The 21,258-nt window shown below is 39.8% G+C and overlaps 1 protein-coding gene across 4 annotated transcripts in view; it reads left to right on the forward strand.

Moving 5' to 3' along the window:
• Window positions 1–530: 530 nt before the first annotated feature.
• Window positions 531–21,258, forward strand: part of ZBTB20 (zinc finger and BTB domain containing 20) — a 460,828-nt gene continuing 440,100 nt past the window's right edge. For 3 of the 4 annotated variants that reach the window (XM_074897465.1, XM_074897470.1, XM_074897463.1), the window contains exon 1: window positions 531–654. The gene's annotated coding sequence lies outside the window, so the exon portion shown is untranslated. The remainder of the gene's footprint in view (window positions 655–21,258) is intronic. The other variant, XM_074897464.1, reaches the window with a different exon arrangement.

Genomic DNA, 21,258 nt, shown 5'->3' on the forward strand with positions numbered 1-21,258 from the left:
TCATGACTTTAAAATCATCAGTGGGCTTTGTGTCGTCTGCCTGTCAAAAGAGATATGTTTACACCTTCCCTGCATGTGTTAAAGCTATAAGGTTACGGAGCAGAATGGCTGATACGTTTCGGCGCTTCATGCTAATACGCACCCAAAAAAATGTATTTATGATAATTATACGGACCGTCTGAAACAATGCATTCCAGCATCCTGTAACATAAATAAGAAAGGTGGAGCCAGCCGGCAGGAAAGTGTTTATTTGCCAGCAATCCTGCGCAGCCCCGTATACCTTTTCTACGCTTGCCTCAGCCTGGCAGTATTGAACCTGTTGCTGCATTAGCCGAGTTGTATTTTGCTAGATAGGGGAAGGAGGGTTGTCTGCTGTCTGGTAGGAGGGCTTTGTCTGTGTGCGCCTTTCTCTCCCTCTCCCTGGCTCGCTCTCTCCCTGTCTCTCGCACTCTCGCTGGCTCTCGCTCGCTCTCTCTCGCTCGCTCTCCCTTTCCCGTCTCTGTGGTTTGTAAGGTAGGTTGCAGTGTGTGTATATACACAACATCAAGAGCAGGAAAATGGACTCATTAGGGAGGCAGGCAGTCATTACCACTCACACTGTACTTCCAGGGAGACAGCGACTATGAGGAGACAAACTGAGGACTGGGGAACAAGGTAGGCCAGTCAACTTTTATAAAAAATAAAAGAATAAAGCCTCTACTCTCCTTAAACCACCAGCACTTCTTTATTCCCCCCCCCCCCCCCCCCCCCGATTTTTAATTTAGAGATGTAAGTTTGCCAGACCTATTTGCTAGCCTAAAATTCAGAACATCTATAGAAGGCCTTACCCTCTGCAAATTTTTTTTCCCCCCTTCTACTTATTTAAGGGTGTGCCCCCTTATGATTCACTTTAATTACTTTTTTTTTAATCACAAAGGAAACAAATACGTTTGTTTTCCAACACTAGTTCCAAGTAAATCAATATCTTTCACTCTTTTAAAACATCCCTCTCCGTCTGTTTGTGGGTCTCTCTGCTTTTTCTTTTCTGTTTATGCAGTTCCATCTGTCCGTCCATATATCATGTTCTCCTTATTTACCGCTAAATGGGGTTTTATTAGTATTTGCCAATGACTTTTAACTGTAATGCCGGTGACCAGGGTTAACGGTGACTCTCGTTCTTTGTTTTCTATATATATGCACACTGTAAGTTTAAAGTCCATGCTTGGCAGATAGTAAATAAAAGCAAAAAAAAAGAGAAAGCAGGTTCCACTCCTCTGACAGGATTTTTATTCGGAGATTTTGCTGTTTGTCTGTTTCAGTGTGGGGGTGGAGGGGGTTAATTTTGGTTATTGTACATGTACTTTTTCCTCCTGGATATTTTTAACGTCTATTTTTCTTTATTAGTATTTTTCCAGTTTCCTTTACTAGGAAGAAAGGAGATGTATATTCCAACTTTTATGTTGCTGATCTAATGTAACATTATGGAGGCATCACTGGGTTAATAAGAATTCAAACTTTCTAAGAGGGAGTTTGTATCCTTGGCTGCCCCCCACCCTCCCACTTTATGCATGGTTATGCTTGTGTTTCCGTGTGTACTGCCGGGGAAGGGAGGGGGGGGAAGGGAATAGATATTTTTTACAGTGGTAGCAAATTATGAAATCTATCGAGCCATTTTGTCCAGAAATAGTAACTATTTATTTACAATTTTTCGTTCCACAAATATGCTGCTTATTTGTAATTTTAAACACAGAAGCTTTTCTCTGAATTAATCTTTTCTTTCTTCTTTTTTTTCTTCTCTCTCTTTTTTTTTTTTTTTTTTTTTTTTTTTCTGGGGAGGGATTTGTGATGCATTTCATAGCCCATTTAGCATTGTCGAGTTTTTTGGAGCCCAGATTTATCATGGGTTCTAAAGACTGCTTAAATTGATCCATTTGAAATGGTCTTTTTATCTGAGCTCCTGTCATTTCTGTTGGAGAGTAAAACTGCTACTCTGCTGGTAACAAAAAAAAAAAAAAAAAAAAAAAGAAAAGAAAAAAGAGATAGTGTGAGTTACATAAAATGTTCTGGAGAATCATAAGTAATTATATAAAATGGACGCTGATCAGTGGAGATCTCTCAACAATAATAATCACCTTTTTTAATAGAAAATTATTTATTTAATAGCAAGAGGCGGACTTCTTAAAAACACGCATTAGGCCTTCCTCTTAGCACAAAGAAGTCCATAATGCAATATTCCTAACCCACCTGGGACTGCCTAGGAGATTCTCCAAAACCTTCAAATCCTTTGAAATGTTTCTTAAAAATCCATTATTTTACAGGCAGAGAGAACTTTTGCTGCCAACAGGTTTTTTTGCTGTTGTTTAGGGCTTTTTTTTAGCTGTCCTTTAACTTACGACTCCCCAGTTTCAACAGAAGTGCCTCCTCGCTGTACAAACTAAGTTAATTGAAATCCAAAGCAGCAGATCTATTCACTGGCACTACAACTACAGAAACCGCTTGCTCCATTTTATTAACAGCTTTATTTCCAGAACCTGAGAGAAACTTTTCAAGGTTTTAAATATCTGTGTGCCAGCAATTGGTGGCTCATCTCTTAGCTGGGGAATGACATCCATTGCTTCCTATATTTTTTTTTCCTCCTCCTTTTTATTCCAGCTTCTAAATTAATATTTTGTTGATAGGCTTTAAATGTGTTTATTGCTTCAAAAGACCAGTTAACTGTAGCAAGGTATTTCCTCCCTTCCTAAAGTTTGAATCTTAAGCTTTGAAACTCACATTTGGACACAGAGGGGATGCTGAAGTTATGTCAAAAACGTAGGGGTCTTAAGGGTGGAGTTGCTGGTGCCTTTGGATGGTGGTCAGCCTGGAGTGATGCAGCTGGAGCGTTAGCAGCCGTCCCCCTCGTGGGATGGGTGGGTTTTCGGGCACCTGTTATTTTCTGCTGAATCAGTGCAGGTGGACGATCCTCAACAGCCCCAGGTTTTTGTAGGAAAGCACATGGACCAGTCCACAGAATTCTGATGCGTACATTGAGCAGAAACCCAGCCTTATCTTAACACTTTTGAAAAACTTTAAAAATGACTACAAGATATTTCTTGATTTTATGAAAACCCCGGGCAAGAAGAATTCAAGCAGAGAAAGAGAGTCGGAGTAGGAAAAACATTTTTCATTACCCAGTAAGATCTTTCTATAATCTTCAAAACTTTCACTAGGAGAATTTAATTTTCTTTGAACCCCAAGTACATTCTAGCAAAAAAAAAACCCACCCAAAAAAACCAATCTTAGCTATTTCAATAGCACAAAGTCCGTTTGCAATCTGGATACAGCAGCAAAGGGTGAAGTATGCCTAAGTAAACTTAAATCCAGCATATGATGCTGTAGCTGGAACTTGGGGAGTGTCAGACCTGTTGGCCGGGGGGGTACGACTGAGTTTGGCAGGGCGGTGTGGGGTGCTCTGGGTTCCCATGCTCGCAGCCTGTGCAGCTGTGCAGAGCAGAGCTCGTGGTGTTGATTGGGTCAGAGTGTGCTTTATTTTAGCGTTGGAGCAGACAGTTATCTAACACACCCACATGAGGAAGTGCTCTGGAGCAGTTATTTCATGCTTTGCCATGCCCTGTAGCTAGAGTAATTTTGGGCTGAATGGCGTGTGTATGTGCCTCTTTTACTCCTTGAGACGAACAGAAATGCTGTTGGGGTTTTTTTGTGTGTATGTTTTTGTGTTGGTTGGTTGGTTTGTGTGTTGTTTTTTTTTTTAAAACAGGACCAAAAATGAGATATGAGACAGTGAAATCCAAATACCAAACAAATACCAAGTCAAATTCATTTTAATAGTAGAGGATTTTGCTTTTCTCTTAAAGGAGGAAAAAATATCAATCTTGTTTATTTTGATAAAGACAGTTGTAGCAATTTCCTGAGTTGGATATATCATTATTATAAATATTAGATTTTCTATTTTCACATTTTCTTCATAGGCCCAGCTTATTCATAAGGGAAAACAGCTGCAGAAAATTTAAAAAGATGTAATATTATTTATATAAAACTTTGATGTAAATAGGGAACAGTGTCCCCTGCTAGAGAATTCTGTGGGATAGCTTACAAATCCCATACAAGAAAGATTACAGTCTTAGATAAATTGTTATTTAAATCATTTCAAGAAAACCCTGTTCGTTTTTGCAGACCATATGAGGTTTTAAGCAGAATGATTTGAATAGGAGTTCTGTTTAGAAATTGATGGCATGCTGTGGCCTTATAGATTTCAGTTGGTTTCACTCCTGTCTCTTTTTATAGGACTTTTTTACACTGTGATCCGTATAGTGAAGAGCTTCTACTGAAAGAAATTCATAAATGTTAATGGAAAATTAAACAGTGAAATTTAACTTCAAGTTACTTAGATTTTTTTTTTTTTTAAAGCAAAACTTTTAGAAAATCCGAATATTTTATAAATGTTTTTAGGTATGTTTTTAGGTTATGTTTTGGGGGTTTTTTTGGTGTGTGGGTTTTGGGTTTTTTGTGTTTTTTTTTTTTTTTTTTAATGAAACAATGAACTGCAAATAGTTATTTTTAAAGAATAACTTGTTCCCTCTGCAGCGTCTGCAGTTCAAACTGTGCTGCAGAAGGAAAATTATGGCAAATCAAAGTGAAACGGACTTCACTGATCCTGTTAGTTTGGCCCAAAAAAATCAGAAAGTAAACAAACAATATCAACTGTGAAAAATAACTTGGTTTTTTAATGATCTATCTATGCCAATAATCCGGGTTTCTCGTGGTAAAGACCATGCACCAAATTTTGAGATACTTTTGTAACAGCTGTACAGCTTTAACTTGAGGAGATTTTCACAGATGTATCAAACTTTCTGTGAGGAGTGAATAAAGGCAAAGGCTTTTGTCGAGGATGTTTTTTGCTTTGACAATGTTGCCTATATTCCTAGTTATTATTTGTCTTAAAAGTTAATATTTAGTTCAAGGGAGATCCAGTTCTTCTCTAATAGGAAACTGGCATTTCAGCATGATTACTTGCCTATGTCTTTCATGTTTTCGTACGGTTCTGTACTTAATCCTTCAGTGCCATCGTGTAATATGACAGCATTTTGACCGCCCGGCACTGGCAGGAATTCTGTTTGTGGATGGGTCTTGTAAAATGGTCACTGGAGACATGGGGACGTGCACCACCTCCTCCTTCCATATCCACTGGGGCAGCCAGGGCTGCGGGGCAGGTTGCTACACATCCCAGAAGGAAAAAAAGTTCATCTTTTATCACGTCCAGTGAAGACTGTCTATCTTGAAGTAGTTAAAATACAGGAGTGGGAAATCGGACTAATGGGATAAAGCTGTCTTTAAAGAAAAAAATACTGTTCTTTGGACAGCTAGGGTTTGGCTTTGGTAAAATGCGCGTGGAGGTTCTCAGCCTGTTTCTGATGGGGCAGATGTTCACCTCGCAGAAAAGCAAGCTTCTGACCGAGCTGGCACTAGGTGGCACTATGGAAAGAAAGGCCATGGACTAGGAGAGCACAAAGGCTGAAATCCTTTCATGTCAGGAAGTGGTCTCATTCCATCAGCGACAACCTGCCTCCCAGCCCCACGGAGGGCTGATTTATAGCCTGTGCTGTACTTACTGTTGTCAGGTAGAGTTCCTCAACATCTTTTTTGAAAGACAGGTATTCTAACAGAAACCAATCTTACCTAATTCAAACACCAGCAGCATCTTTAGGACTCTATTCTTCAGTGTCTCATGTCATATGCCTCTTCTTGTCCTTTTCTGAAGTGGGTGGACACAGACCCCTAGGTCACATCTTATGTCCAGTTTGCACAAGTGTAAATGGCACTACAAAGGGTGAACCAAAACCCATATGGTCTTCTTGAATGTTTCAGCTAGTATCAAATCAGTGGTTATACAAGTCTATACTAAAAACAGTTGGTAACTACAGCGAAGAGGAAAGGAAACCTGAATGGGCAGTGCTTCCAACCCTCTGCAGGACACCTATGGGAAATGCTTTGCAGGACAGAATTAGTGCCATTCTGTAAGTTACACCTGTAGATGATGTCTTAAATGTTATGCTTCCATAGTAAATTTATCTTGGGATTGTGGTAGAGCTAAAAATGCAGGCAAGTATAGTGTGCCATTTGATTCTGAGGTAAATACAGCATGGAAATTACTGATGTTTTGTTTTGTTTTGTTTTGGATTGTTTTTTTTTTTCAACTGAAAGACAAGCTTTCTAGTATCTTGCTTCTAAAATCATCAATAGCTGGAAGTGCAATCAATACCTTGAGGATACAAAAGTAGGACTGGGAAAGTTGCCTTATGGACTTCAGAGTTGTCCTTTCAGCTGACTGAAAGTTAATTATTGATTTTTCTTTCCTCCCTAGAGATCCATATGCCTTTCTTTCTGGCTAGAAAGTTAGTGGCCACAGTGCAGGAATTTGAGAGAGAGAAGTTGTCATGTGAAAGCACAAGATTTCATGGGCAGGATATCAGGAACGGGTAAAATGATGTTGATATGGGGAAAGAGTGATGAAAGACAACCAGGTAAAAGCTTATGTCCACTATCATTTTATGTGATGTGGACGTGGAGCCTGTTATTCTCCATGGCTTTGGCTCCTAAACTCCTAGCAGTTTGATAGCTAAGTGAGTCACAGACATTAGTGACAGAGAGGAATGCTGAAAATAAAAACAAAACAACAACAACAACAAATAAACAATAAAAAAAACCTCATTGTTTAGGCACAAACACAAGAAAACCATGTTTAATTGCTGATGTGCTCCCTCTGCTGGTTCTCTAAAACTAACAAATGCTATTCTCAGGAGATGGGGCCACACCCTCTGGGACACTGCCTTACAAAAATTGTCTCTAAATTAATGGCTTTGAGCTTTCTTGCAAAGACCAGTATTAACAGGAAAAGAAGTCTTCTGATGAAGTATGTTAAAACCTTATATACCACACATGACTGCTGAGAACGGTAATGAAATGTCCTGTAATCAACCTTTTTTACTTTCTTTCCAGTCTTAATTATATTTGATGGGTGTTGCTTTTTCTATAATTGCCCAAAGTTTGTGTTTTCCATTTCGCTGCTGCTGCTTTTAGAATTTTTCCCATCTGAAAGAGTTTTAAAAATTGTTCTCATTGGTGCTTTTAGTTTCAGTTTTAGTATGTGAAGAAGCCCTAGTGTAGCTTAGGCTTTGGCAGCTTCCAATTCTTTCTGTCACTGTCAGTTAAATCTGCTTGTCAGCTTTATACTGTTGTGCCCACTTCATCCTGTCCTTTGGCTCGAATGCCGGCTGTTTTTTCAGGATACTCTTGAATATCCTTCCTCGTTGTGATGAATCTGTATTTCTTTTCCAAACATAGACTGAATTGTTTAATATGTTCCCTACACAGCACACTTCCCCATTAGGTAAGTTTTTAAAATCCAGCATTTTGTACTTTCATGCTATGAAAAACATCTAAGTCCCAGGCAAGACTGAGCATTGGAGAAAAAAAAAACCTGAAGAAAGCTTTATTAATTCCTGTAGAATACTTAGAATGTGTGGAAGATCATCCTGTATTTCCTGTATTTTCTACCTACGTGGACTGTCATGATAAAGAGCCTCATCTTGCAGCCGTTGACATGTCAGTGGGAATCAGCTGTGCAGAGCTGATGCAGGACTGGGCTCAAGTTTTCCATGTAGAGTAGTGAAAAGTTTCCTTTCTGCAAGTCTCTGGCTTCCCATCTAGGTGACTGCTTATTAAATCTTTATACAGTAGGGACAATAAACCAAGCAGCCTGGTGGGTAGCTAATTGGCTGGAGTGACTCAAGCCACATATAAATCTCATTTGTACTCACTACGTTGACTCTCTCTGGCCTCATCGCTCTCTCTCGTATTCGTTAATTTTGAGACGGCTAGAATATAATGCAAAGAAAATAATCCCTGGTTCTTCTTTCTCAAAGTCTCCGAGGATGCTTGTAGGATGATTCTCCATTATTTCCGTTTCACAGACCCTGCAGTTTAGGAACCCATCCTCCTGAAACATAGTTCAGGGAACTGGCCCCCGTGTGGGCAGTCACAGCAGGGACACCAGGAAACCGGTACAGCACTGAGACCACATCATCCTCCTGTCACCAGGTCCCTGGATGTGAGGAATTGTAGCAGGGGTTGGTGTCTCTATGATAGCTTGCCCTCCTGTTGTACCTGCTTTCAGGATAAATAGAGAATTCAGTTCCTGGGGCTACCGATCTGGCACCTTTTGCTAGTGCTAAACTAATACAAGTGATTAGAAGTGACAGGAGTTCCCAGCCTGTCCTGCCTCATGGGTGGACCATTTGAAGCCCAAGCCCTGTTTTGTAATTTCCAGCATTTCTTAAAAATGCTGCTTTTATTTCCTTCTCCAAGCCACGGCCAAGTTTTGAAAGCTTCAAAGCTTGCTCCAATTGGATAGAAAAAGTGTGTTTTTAAGAAAGTGACATTTCCTAAATTGAGTTGGTTCCTCCTGAGCTATACCAACTTCAAGTCATTTATCCGCTAAGTCAGTCAGGCTCATCCTGAAACATTTCACTGCTGTGAAAGCAGCTGCTCCTGAATGAGGTTAAAAGCCAGTTGTGCTTTTGCAGTATATTTGGCTGTGCTGTACTTTGTGCCGGACAAGAGAAGGCTCAGTATTTTTCTCTGGTGCTGGGTGTTTCTGGATTCTGGAATTAACTTTCTTTTTCTGCTAATATCTGAGTCCCTTTTTACAGGGGACTGGATCCCTTTCAAACCCTTTCTTAATATTTTTCTAGACAACTTTTTTTTTAACCCGTGTACAATGATCTTAGATATTTTTTTCAGCACAAAGCCGTGGTGCAGTATCAGAAGCTGTAATCAGGTTGCAGTGCAGTCACTACCATAATGTATGCAAGCACATACTGGTAAGAGTAACACACTGATTAGGAAAGCAGGATTTGTAGTTTATTTCTAGTTTTCTGTGTAACTTTCAACAAGTCACTTCTCGGTGTCTCAGTTACTCCTCTTAATGACAGGGATAATGATGGTTATCAGTCTCTGAAGGCAGTTGGGAGAGCTTAGCTATAGCTATATTAGCTAATTTTATCTTTCTCTCTCAACTTTGTGCGTTGTTATCACCCTAAAATTGCATTGCAACCTCTCTAATGGGTTTGCTTTAGCCTCCCAATGAAATTTTTGAATACTTGTGGTCTTTCTCTGGCATGTCAGAATAGAACTGACACTTGAGGTCTTGTTTTGGTTTTGTGTGGTGTTTTGTTTTGTTTTGTTTTTTTTCCTGAGGAAGTTTTCACCTCATGGAGATTGAGCTAGCGTCTAGTTAGGTAGTTTAGGTGGCAGTAACTGTTCTGCTCTGATGATGTAGGATATATTATGTTGGATCTCAGGTGAATTTTGTACATGTTTTGAGCCACATATTTTCACTGCCTTCAGCCCTAGGCTGTCTTGTCCAAACTGCTATTAATAACTGAGGTAGCTCAGTTAAAGCTGTCTCTATGGTGGGGAGAGAACCATCTTGTCTAGATCACATCCGTATCCAGCCCGATGATAATTTAATCTGCTACCAAAATTAGTTTAATTTTGATTCCATGTCTTTTTCAGGTGAAAAAAGTGGAAAGCATAAAGGAAGTGAGCTAAAATGAACTTTTCTGGAGTTTCCTAGTTAAGACTGGTTGTGCAAAAGCACAGTTTAGCTGACTAAGCTGTTTTAAAGAGTTATTAAAATCTGGTTGAGTAATTTTACTATGAAACATTGGCTTCAATGTGGTAGAAGTATACGAATGAAGCATTTAGAAGAAAGGTTTAGGAAGAATGTGAGCAGATAGAAGAAATAAAAGCTGAGATGCAGGCAGGGGGCAGAGCTGTTCAAAGAAAATGAGGACAAAAAGTCTGAACTTTATGCAAAAAGAGCTAACTTGATCCCACTGGCAGAAGAAGGAGAAAATTTTAGCCCCACGGTTCTGTATGAGTGGGACCAGAGTGGGGTGGGACAAGACCACAGCCCTTCCCTTTTCCCTCATGAGCAGTGAGCTGGAATAATCATCATACAGTATCATCTTCAGAGGACTATGCAGTTGGGATAGGAAGTTCCACGTGAAATTTCGGAATGTCTGTGTCTCTGCTAAAATGTTTATGGGTTGTATTTTGCCCTAAGTTACATTTATATAAAAGTGGACAAATTCCAAGACATTTAGAAGAGTCAACATTGAACTGAGACCTGAGTTTAGCTTTGTCTTTCTAGCTTACTGGCTGCAGCTGGCACGTGTCTGAAGCAGTAAAGATGATGCAGGGTACTCCACAAGTGATTTGTGACCAGGAGACAGTTTTCTTTAGGGCAGTGTTGCTGAATTTGACCTCATTTTTGCTGCGTTAGATGCTGTCTCCCCTATGGCATCATACATAGGTGTATTAATAAGATTCTTACCAGATCTCTCCTTGATATCTGAGCTTATGGAGTTGATGAAATGCTTGCTTTTAGGAGGTGTCGGTGAGTATCCTCATGGTGACCAGGCAAAGCCTGCAAAGAATTTGACATCCAAAAAGATGCCTTTTTTTTTTTTTTTCCTCATCTGCAAAGGTTTAATCTTGTGACCTTGTGCGATTTTTTTGCTTTGTTTTGCTTTGTTCTCATTACCCAAAAAAGAGAGGTGCCAGTTCTGTCTAAGTCTTTCCTATGCTTTTTTAGATAGAGTGGCACAAGTACTTCAAAACAGAGAGCAGTTATCAGCTGAGTTCAGCTGGAGAAGGGAATGCTCACAAAAGGTTCCAGGACAGTTTAGCCAGAGATAGCTGCTGATATGAATAAATAGCACTTTGCATTTCTGAAGGAACTTATTCAAATATCTCATAGCGTTTAATGAAAGTAGTTAATTTAGTTTTGCTTAACTCCAGTAGCTGAATCAACATTATTATTTTCATTTTTTAATCAGGAACAATTGAGGTACAGAGAGAAATAGGAAGTGGTACCTTTCTTTCTTCCTTGGCATATTGTACATGCAGATGGGACTTGGAAAAGTAAAGACCATATTCCATGGACAAAGGAAGCTCAGATGATTCTTGGCTATATTAAAGACTGTTAGACTTTTTTTACACCATTGTGGTATTGTAACACATATGCAACTTCTTTGTCATTAAAGTCTTATTTGTACTTTCAGAATGAGATACAAAGACCCTACAGTAACTGAAAATTGAGGCCAAACACACTTAACATACCAACATGTCAACAAAGTCTTATTTTTAATAGCAGAATTTGAAAAAAAAAAATCTTTTTGGTGTTTTGTTCGCTTATTATTTATAATTACTCTCTTAACTCTGTTAATAGAACTTCAAAGACTTGTAAGCAACTATTATGGGCTTTTTCTCCCCAGTTGGATTTCCCACAGCTGGATATGTCCCAGTGAGTGTTAGCTTTGTCCAAGATGTTTGAAAACTGGACCAGTCTTTCACCTCTTTTTGTACAGTAATAATCATAGGGGAAGATTATACCTGACTGAAATACACAGTGAGGTTGCTTGTTAACAAAATAGTCATTGAAAGAAGACAAGCTCCCCATCATATGTAAAGGCAAAAGTACCTTCAAATAGTTACGTTGTTCTGGACTTCTTGTATGTAGAACTGCTTGTGTGTGCAACTTCTATAAACCTCTATGAGAGCTGCAATATGAAAGGAGAAAATAACCCCTAAGGGTTCTTTGGACACAAGCATTTAAAGTGGATTGTTACTTGTCTGTTTAAAGTGTCAGTGGAGACAAAGCACATGCAAGTAATAATGGGAGCTTGCAAGTGCTGGATTTGGGCAGAGCACAGATGTATTGCTGCTGAGGCATCTGCAGAGATTGAACAGTAGGAAGAACTGAGTTGTTTATACATTCAACCTGAAAACTGTATGATGAATAGCTGCCTTTAACCTTTTGTTACTCAAGAACGAGATTCAGATTTCAGTTCTTGAAAACTTGCAAACAAGTTTTGGGTTTGCACTGCTTTCTACAAGAGCCAGTTTTAATGTCTGTTGATGCTTAGAAGACCAGATTGGAAGGACAGCAACAGAAAGTTTTATTAGCCAGCACAATTAGTACTTTTTTCTTTGAGAGCCAAATTCATCTAGTGTAGTATGTTTACAAAAGAAAAGGCTGGAATGCACAATAAGGTTTTCTCTTTATCCGAGACATATGGACTCACCATCACTGGATATATTTGTGAGACACTATAACAAAGAACACTCCTCAGGCATGTCTCACGTTTCAAGGATCGAAGGGCAAACTGCATGAATGTCCCTTCTAGGAAATGGATGAACCAGCTTTTTCATATGCAATCTCCAATTTTGGTAATCCCTGAGAAGCTTATAAAAGCCAGGATGGAGCCAGTAAAACCTTGTCTTATTAAGCTCCGAAAGACACAAAGGGGTTTGGATTGCAAGGCTGGTCTGGATGCCAAGTGCACCTCTTAAGTACTCTCATGCAGTCTCAGCCTGCTGGAACTTCTGGTAGACACGGTACAAGAAAGTTCATGAAACAGATGAAGAGACCAGGTTTACTGGGACAATTCCCACCTGAGAAAGGCTGGTCAAACTTCTTTGTACAGGAAAGGCAATAAATGTCTTTCCACCCTCCACACCCCCAAATTAGAGATTTTTCCCCTCTTCCCCTTTCATATATACATAATGACTTGTTCCACAGATTGAATAGTCTCTGAGATTTGTCTCTGCTGATAAGCATTGGTCCTATGAGAGATCCTCAAGTCAATTCTGTTTGAGTCCTCCACTTTACATGCTGAACTCAGACACGGGGAAGTTCTACAGAGGTTCCCAGTTACACAGTTGACTCTACATGCTCTTGTGGTAAAAAATCCTGGCAACTTTCTTGTCTCATTAAGCATCTCCACTGTTAGGCATTTACTTAAATAAATGAGCTTCTGGGTTTGTGTTTTAATTTACTGAGGTACAACTTTTGCTATATGTAATTAGGACACATGGAGTCTTTGGAACTGGAATCTGTATAATATATATATGTATATGTAATTAGGACACATGGAGTCTTGGAATCTGGGAGAGTGACTGGCCAGGGATTTCTCTGAGTTTTCTGGAAAGTCTGGGTAAATGAGCTGAACTTCTGGATGAAGCGCTGTTAAGCAGCATTGGTGAGGCTTCCTGCCTTGTCAGAGAGAATCTTCCTTCCTCTCAGAGCACTTCTCTGGGGAGAGGCCAGAAAGGAAGTAATTCTGCATGATTCAAGAGAGACTGTAATGGTCTATGCTCTATTTTTTAGGAAATATGCAGGCAAGAGCCTACTTTGTCATAGGCATAAAAACTGTAAGGCTTCAAATCTTTATTGCTCTTTGCTTATTTTATAAAGCTTTTACTTTTCTGTGTATTTACTCTCAATGCCTGTATATTTAAAGTTAACAAAAGAAGCATAGTAAGCTGAGCAAATGGAGTAGTGTTCAGTTTGCTTACTTATTTTCTGCCTGAGCAGGTCATGTACCTGCTCCTTGTGGCAAAAGGGGCCACATGCCATGGTTCCTTCACTGCAGCATGACCAGATCTTTTGTGTGTGCACAGTAAAACTGAGCTGGGCAGAATTCGATGAGGGTGCACCAAGCTTAGTGTTTGTGTGTGGTACAGTGATAATAATGTCCATGTCCAGGAGCTCCAAAGCTTCCTGGAATCACTGGATTTACTGTCAATGCACCAGAACTAATTTGGATGTTTGAAGTATGTCCGACATGTCCCAAAGCTGTTTGTCTTAATTCAGGATTGTTCTCTCAGCAGCTGTTCTGGGCTTGTGTGGGAGTAGGTCCTTCTAGTTAAGCATCATCAGGAGAAGGTCGTGAGTGAGATAAACAAAGTCAAGCACGCCGAATACAGTCCTCAAACACTGATTTGATTTTTTTTTTTTTTAAATTCAGGTACTATTTATAAATGACCTTAGGTAAGGCATGTGTAAGAAGAGAAGATGTGAGAAATATAAATAAGAGGACTTTTTGGGTCTGCCGCAGACCTTCTCACTGATCTGGGTACTTCAATTTCACCTCTCTGCTCTTCTGTTCCTTAGCAGTAAAATGGAGTGATGAGAATAACTTCTGCATGCCTTGAAGTTTAAGGAACATTTTGTGAAGTGCTCAGAAATCTTTGGGTGAAAAAGGCTGGGGATAAAACAGCAATTATTGCCACATTTACCTTCTCTTGATCTGAGAGGAGCAAGCAGAAAATGCAGACACTTGTGTTACCATGAGAAATGAAGATGTATTAATTTCAAAAATTTTCCCAGTAAGTTAGCCCTTCATGCCATCTGGAAATTTCTCCAGAAATTCAGTCTTCTGAAGCTTTAATCCTTTTCCTCCTTGTAGTGTTTTGCCTGATCACATCATCAGTGGAAGAATGCAGAAGTGAAACAAAGTGGTGCTGAAAGGTAAATTTTGATGCTCTAAACCTTGTATCCTACTGATGTCAGTGAAAGTTTTAATTCCAGTGGAGGGTTGCAGTTAGTTCTCAGACTTGCAGAGGATGAGCAGCGGTGGGTATCTGAGTAGAGAGGAGAACAGCCAGCAAATGTGCATCTGGGTTCTGCAAAGCACTGGAGGACTTGCAGTTGGGAAGCTAATCCCCCAGCGATGGAGAACCATGGCTTTGGCACTATGAAGGATGCTGATGTGTTGTTTATATCTTAACCCCTGACAGAGAGGAGGGTTTAGGAAGACGGGATTTAGAAGGAGGATAGAGGTGAATCGAAATTAGATGGAAAGAAGCGTGAAAGAGAAGAGGAAGGTGCAGTTCCACAGCAGTAACTGTCTAGATGCCTGTGTTTGCTCTGGAGTTTGTGGTGGAGCCGAGTCTCACCAGCAGCAGTGCTGCATGTAGTGTGCTCAGTGTAAATAGAATCCGTAAATAGTTTTGCGGAGAGTCAGGATTTTATTTGGCTTGTGAAGTCGGACCTATTGTGACTCTTGGCTTTGCCATTTTTTTTCCTTACCTTATTGATGGGATAAAGTTGATATAGCTTAGCCCAAATTCACATATATTAATACGCTTTCATCTCTTTCTCTGTTGCTTTGTTTATCTGTCTCTGTCTATCTCTCTCTGTGCCTGCTGCTTGTCTGCCTGCCAGTTTTTTCTTTGTCTCTATCACTTCATCATTGAACCCATCTGTGTAGAAAATGGGATATTTGGCTGTCTTGTATTTTTTTAATTATTTTTTTTTTATTTGTGTGATTTTGTTCCCTCAGACTTATGAGGATAAAACTCGCACTCCTGGGGGTGCCAGGCATTTCAGATCTTGCATTTAGGAGGAGCCGTGATGCTTTTTGCGTCTGTTTGTCTGTCCATCTGTCTGCTGGTCTATAATAAGCTGTGCAGCGAGACAGCAGCTTACTATCTGTGTGTGTGAAATTAGCTAATTGGTGTTAGCAGCAATATTTTCACATGTTTTATAAGCAAAGTGCAGCAAGGTATATAAATGTAGATATGATCCAGAGACACACACACACACACGCGCACGCAAGCCTGTCGCTGCTCATGCATAGACGCTCAGAAGTAATTAATGTTAATAAGATTTTAATGTGCTTGTGAGATCATAATGAGGAGAAATGAATGCTCTGATTAGAAAAAGGTAACTGTGTGTGTGTTTTGGCTTAGAACAAGATTTCCCCATTTTTTTATAAATCACAATTTCAGAACTTGTTTGTGATTGCATCAATCGGTTTTTATTTTCAAATTAGAGGTCTGTTTAGCCATTTGAGTGATTAGCCAAATAAATGGGTAAAACCCTGATCATAAGGAATGGTGCAGATTTTTTTTTTTCCTCTTAGAAAGCAATGCTACTATATGACAGGGCTGGGCAGCCTCATCCTTCTTGCATTACATTTTTTTGATGCTGCTTTTAAAGCTTCATCAGAAACTGCTCTCGGAGACAGTGCTCATTTTTTTACAAATAGAGATGTTTATCTATAGGTGTCTGCAATGCATAAACAACCACTGAAACTATTGTGCCAAGGTACATTCCTGTTCGTCATTAATGATGAATCCTCAGAGTTCAGATGATCACATGATACCTTGATAACATTTTGAAATAATTAATAAGCAGAACTGTATACGTGTATTTTTTCTTTTAATCAGTTGGTTTCCAAGTAAGAAAGATAGGAAAGTGTTTGCAGGAAACATTTCACAAGCTGAGATGTTTTTTCATCCTGGATTCTGTGTAGTCACAGACCCCAGGCTGGCTCAAATCCAGCTGGACACTAGGGGTCCTTCTCTCCAGCAAATCACTGAAAATATTGTCCAGAGGGCTTTACTTTCATTTGCATACTTATTGTTATTATTTTGAGTAGTAAAACATACCAAACCATTAAAAAGTTCTTGTTTGATAGTGCTACACGAATCACTTTGGGATAATTTTTAACTGAGAAATTAAATATTCTGTATTCAAAACGGAAGTTTAAAAAGTCCACGCTCCAGTGCATCCCATGTTTCGTACTACCCACTTCTTTATTTTGGTGGCACCTGGCTTGAGTGGTGTTCTGAAGTGTTAGATCTACATTTGAATTCATGGGATATGGTTGCATTTCCAGAAAGTGCTGAGGTACCAAAACAGTGGTTGTGATGAGAAATGGTAGAGTATGGTGGTAATACTGCAATTTCTACATTGTGCTGAACAAACCCAATGCCAGTAGATACAGTTTTGACATGATTTGAAGTCTCTAAAGATGATGATGTGACAATTTGTTTATACTGAATTAATTTATTTTTGGGAAAGGAAACATCAGGCATTATGTGTGTTTGTTTATTCCTCTAAACACTCCTTTCAGCTAGCTCTTGTACAGTAGGGCCTCTAACTCTAGTTTATCATGTAGCTCAATCAATGAACTTAATATAGGAACTTTAATTTCCTGAGGTACCTTGGGATATCATCTGCACAGGTCTGTGCTAAGGGTGTCTGTGTGAGTGCACTTAAAGCATCACTGAAACCTGAACATCCATGCAGTAAAGCCAGAACAAAGTATTGCCCAACTGCGGCCAGCATCCAGGGAAGTTTTAATGACCCTGGATAGGACAAGGACACCTTTACTTCTCCTAAGTGCTTATAGTTTGAGAAGTGCTTTAAATTTTGATTTATATAAAATGGTAGTCTGAGCTCTTGCTGTAAGGAAGCAACTCATTTGCTTTAAAAGTCATTGATCCTTTCTATGGATAATTTTATTAGAATCTTTTGAGAAATATCAATCCCAGTTTAGAATTTGTATTGAATTGAATTAGTATTGAATTAATGGAGTATGATTTATTTCCAGAAAGTGCTGAGGTACCATAACAGGGATTCCAATGAGAAACTGTAGAGCGTGGTGATCTTATTGCCATTTCCAAGTCACAATGAACAAAACCAGTGTCAGTACATACACCTTTGATATGATTTGAAGTCTCTAAAGAAGATGACAGTTCAGATCCCACTTGGGGATTAGTATCCTCTTGCATTTTTTTTCATTGCCTGTTTCTGTTTGTTTCCTATATATTAACATGCCACTTCGCAAAAGTGGCTTCCACAAAGCTGAAGAGTGAGAGCAGGAGTCAAAGAGTGTGAGTAGGAGCAAAGTAGTGGTAAACTCCAAACCCACTCAGTTTTCACCTTGAAGCAGGAAGCAGCTAAACAATGCAAGGACCTTCTCTTCAGTTTTAATGTGTTCTAGATGGACAGTGTTGAAGAAAACACTCAGTTTGACCGTCTCAGCATTAGATATGAAGTAGCCAAGGTCTCTTCAGCCATAGGCTGAAAACTCTTTAAGGCTTAGGGAACTCTGGAAGAGCTGAGGCATGTCGGCTAAGTGTATGCAGTCGGCACGCAAAAATGAGTTGTGCTGAATCCTCGGGGGACTGCTTTAATTCAGGAGTAAATTAGTCTTAGACCAATGTATCTTAACTGAATAAGGAGCTGCAGGGAGCTTTGCTGTTGAATTGGAGCATCTACTCGCAGCTTCAAGACAATTAAATGCGTTAATACTGGTGTCAGACCTGTAGTTGATTTGCCTTAACTTTCTCAACATAACCTTGCAGTCATGGCTTAAGAGATAGATAAAATGCCTCAAGCAATTCATTCTGCACTAAGAATTCAAAACAAAACAAATTTCAGTAGCTTCTTTGTTCTGAGGAAAATATTGTAATGCCAACTATTGCATTGTTCTTGACAGAGTAGTACTGGTTGCCCTGCCTCTGCATGGACACCACTGTTTTTCTGTGCAGTTGTTGGAGGCTCCACAGATACTGACAGTGACTTTCTGTTACAGTCAGTCTGTACATACATAAGCTCCAATATTTGGGAATGAAACATACCAAAGGTAGAGATACCATGTATTTGCAATGTCTTTAGAATTATCACAAGAAAAACAAGTCTATTCACAAGTTCTGTTTCTGGATGGCAACTAGCTGCTTTACTCACATTTGGCTACTCTGGTGTAAGGTTAGTTCAAAGGTGAGAAAAAGTTTTGGGGTGGGTTTTTTTTGGTTGTGATGGCAGAACAGAATATGGTGGGAGCATAGTAATGACAAGCTACCTTGGAAGAAACTCATTTTCTCTTAAAGAGGCCTAGAAGCTCATAATTGTATGTTGAGATTGTGCTCTGAAGAATGTTTTAGAGTACATATGCCAGCCTTACTTGTACTACACCTGTTTGACTTTGTTCCTAAGTACATATATAAGGTTAAAATGTATTAATTAATGATAGTGAAGTTCATAATTGACAAACGGATTGTTAGTTGATAAAATCTGCACGCTAAACAGCATTGACTTTGCACAGTGAAAACCTCTGTGTAAGGATGGATTTTAAATATAACTGTAGGTTCTAGCTTTATCAGGCCAGCAGAGTAAGTAAATGATCGACTTGAAAGCTTGGTTGGAGATGGTCCCCTGCTAGCCTCAAAGAGGGGTTTTTGCTCAAGTATGCTAACTGATCTCATTTTTTTCATATGATCTAGAGACAGAAAATATATATCCTAAAACTGTCAAGACTTAAGCTTCGAAAGAACTGATTATCTCATCTTACTTGCCCATTTCCATATATATGTTTCTAAATAAGTAGCTCCTTTTTCCAGAGCACTTAATGCCCAGAAGCACCCGCTGAAGCTACTGGATGTAGACAACTTCTAGTAGCATATGGATTTAGAAGAGCAGTTTTAAATACTAGTTTTGAAAATGTTGGCTAGAGGGCTCTTAGGTCTAGATGAGCTTAGAAATTCCGGATAACTGGTGTGACATTCCTGCCAAAAATGTTGTTTTAAAAAGCTGCAGTGTATGGTATTTATGTGAAAGTAAAAAATCTGTAGGAAGACAGTAACTGTTGAAGAAATCAAGTCAGTTGTTCATATAGTTAAGTCATCTCTGCTCTGAAAGTGTCAAAAACTTCTGGGGTATGTAAGGAAAGCCTTCTCATGAGCAAGTATGAGAAAACCTAGCCATGAAGAAAGGTCCTGCTCTACTGTGTCATGGGATAACTGGCCCAGTCTTTGAACAGTGTAGGTGTAGATTTTCTACTCAATTAGAATTCTATTTGACTTAGTAATGGATATTCATACTAGTGACATGAAAGGGGTTTTTGTTGGTTTTTTTTTTTTTTTTTTTCAATAAGCTCTTGGTCTCTGTGTTACTTCGGAGCTGATATCATGTGATCTACAGGTTGATTCCCGCATGAAAGGAAATGGCTTAATTTTTCTGAAGTTTTATGTGTGGATATTGGGAAAGCTGGATTTTTGAGGTTTCAAGTAATGTAGAAGCAGACAGCATTGAGCTACTAGACGGAGTCAGAAACATGAATCATTATGCCGTGAATTTGCTTCCTGGTATCTCAATTTTGTTATCTGGTGGACATGTGTGTGCTGTCATTAGCAGAATTCCAGTGGCTTCAGGGTTAGCTGCAGTCATCACAACAGTATACAAAATAGTTTATATATGTGCTAACTCCTACACTTATGCTTGTGTTTATGAGTAGTACATTTAGAAAGAGTCTGAATAATGAGTTTGGGTAATGGTTCAACAGAAGATGTTGATGTTAAAACTTAAACCTTTTCTCATTCCCCACACCATTCTGCCGCTGACATTAGTAGTAGGCCTTTTTACCTGTGCCTGCATTAGTGATTCAAGAAAAACTGCAAACTCCCTGTTTCCTGAAGCAAGGTATTATGTATCTATTGCCTCAATTTACCTGTCTTTAAGATAGGGTTGGTATTTTGTAACTCCCTTTCAAGCAGGTGAGATTTAATTGATGGGAAGAGCCTTTGTGTTCTTTCATGTGAAGGCCTTTTAGATCTGCTAGGCAGGGTGATGTTCAGGACTCACTCATTCGGTCGACTCTGCTTTACATTTTCCAGCCATGCTGTTTGCAGTTCACACATTGACAAATGCAGCACAGCGTCATCTCTTCTGCTGTGGGACTCTGTATTGTAGATGCATCGGACCACCCTCCTGGCCAGCTGTGTCTTTTGTGTGTGACCCTGGGAATCAGAGATCCTGGTGCTTGGCAGTATCTGCAGGGTTTTATGCCTCCAATTGAGGTCAGGGGCTCCCCGCTCAGGGAGATCTGCCAGCAGGCATTTTATCTGGCTAATAGCACAGGTAAAAGGAACTGCTGTGTGAAGTCTTATGCACTGGGCCAGCTGAGGTGCTTGTCTTCTAGGCAGGCAAAAAGCTATGCAATCTGACTTGGGAAATAATTCCTCTGCAGTCTTCTTTTGTGATACTTGCTACAGACTGGAGTAATCCACTGAGGTACTCGAGCCACTTGGATAGCTGGAAGCTCCCAGCCCTGCCTATGTGGAGATTCTTATCTGACCACATGATAAACGTCTTTCCTCAGATAATTGCCCGGATCACCTGAACAATACTTAAGGCAAGTTGTGTGGCCGGTGGTAACTTGTTTCTGTTGGTGGTTCTCATCCCTGGAGGGGTTTAAGAGTCTGATTGACCCAGCGCTGAGGGATCTGGTGGAGTTGAAAACGGCCAGGGTGAGGTTAATGATTGGACTAGATGATCTTCAAGGTCTTTTCCAACCGGGATGGTTCTCTGATTCCGTGGTAACCCAGCCTGCTCCGCTCCCAGCAGCTACTACTGAAACGCTGACCATGTTAGGATCTGCACTTTCTCTTCAAGAGTGGGGAGGAGGCCCAAGGAAATGTGGTGCAGAGATCATGGGGAAGGTGAGCAGGGAGTGGCATAGAGGGATGTGAGGATGGAGGTGGACCGTGGTTTTGTGGAGGTGAGGAAAGCAGGCAGGGAATCAAGCAGGGACCAGTGCCATGGGGTTAGCCATGACAGAAAGATGTGGACAGTGAATTGTG

This window comes from Athene noctua, chromosome 1 (assembly GCF_965140245.1).
Source record: "Athene noctua chromosome 1, bAthNoc1.hap1.1, whole genome shotgun sequence".
In the NCBI taxonomy this organism is placed as follows: Eukaryota; Metazoa; Chordata; class Aves; order Strigiformes; family Strigidae; genus Athene; species Athene noctua.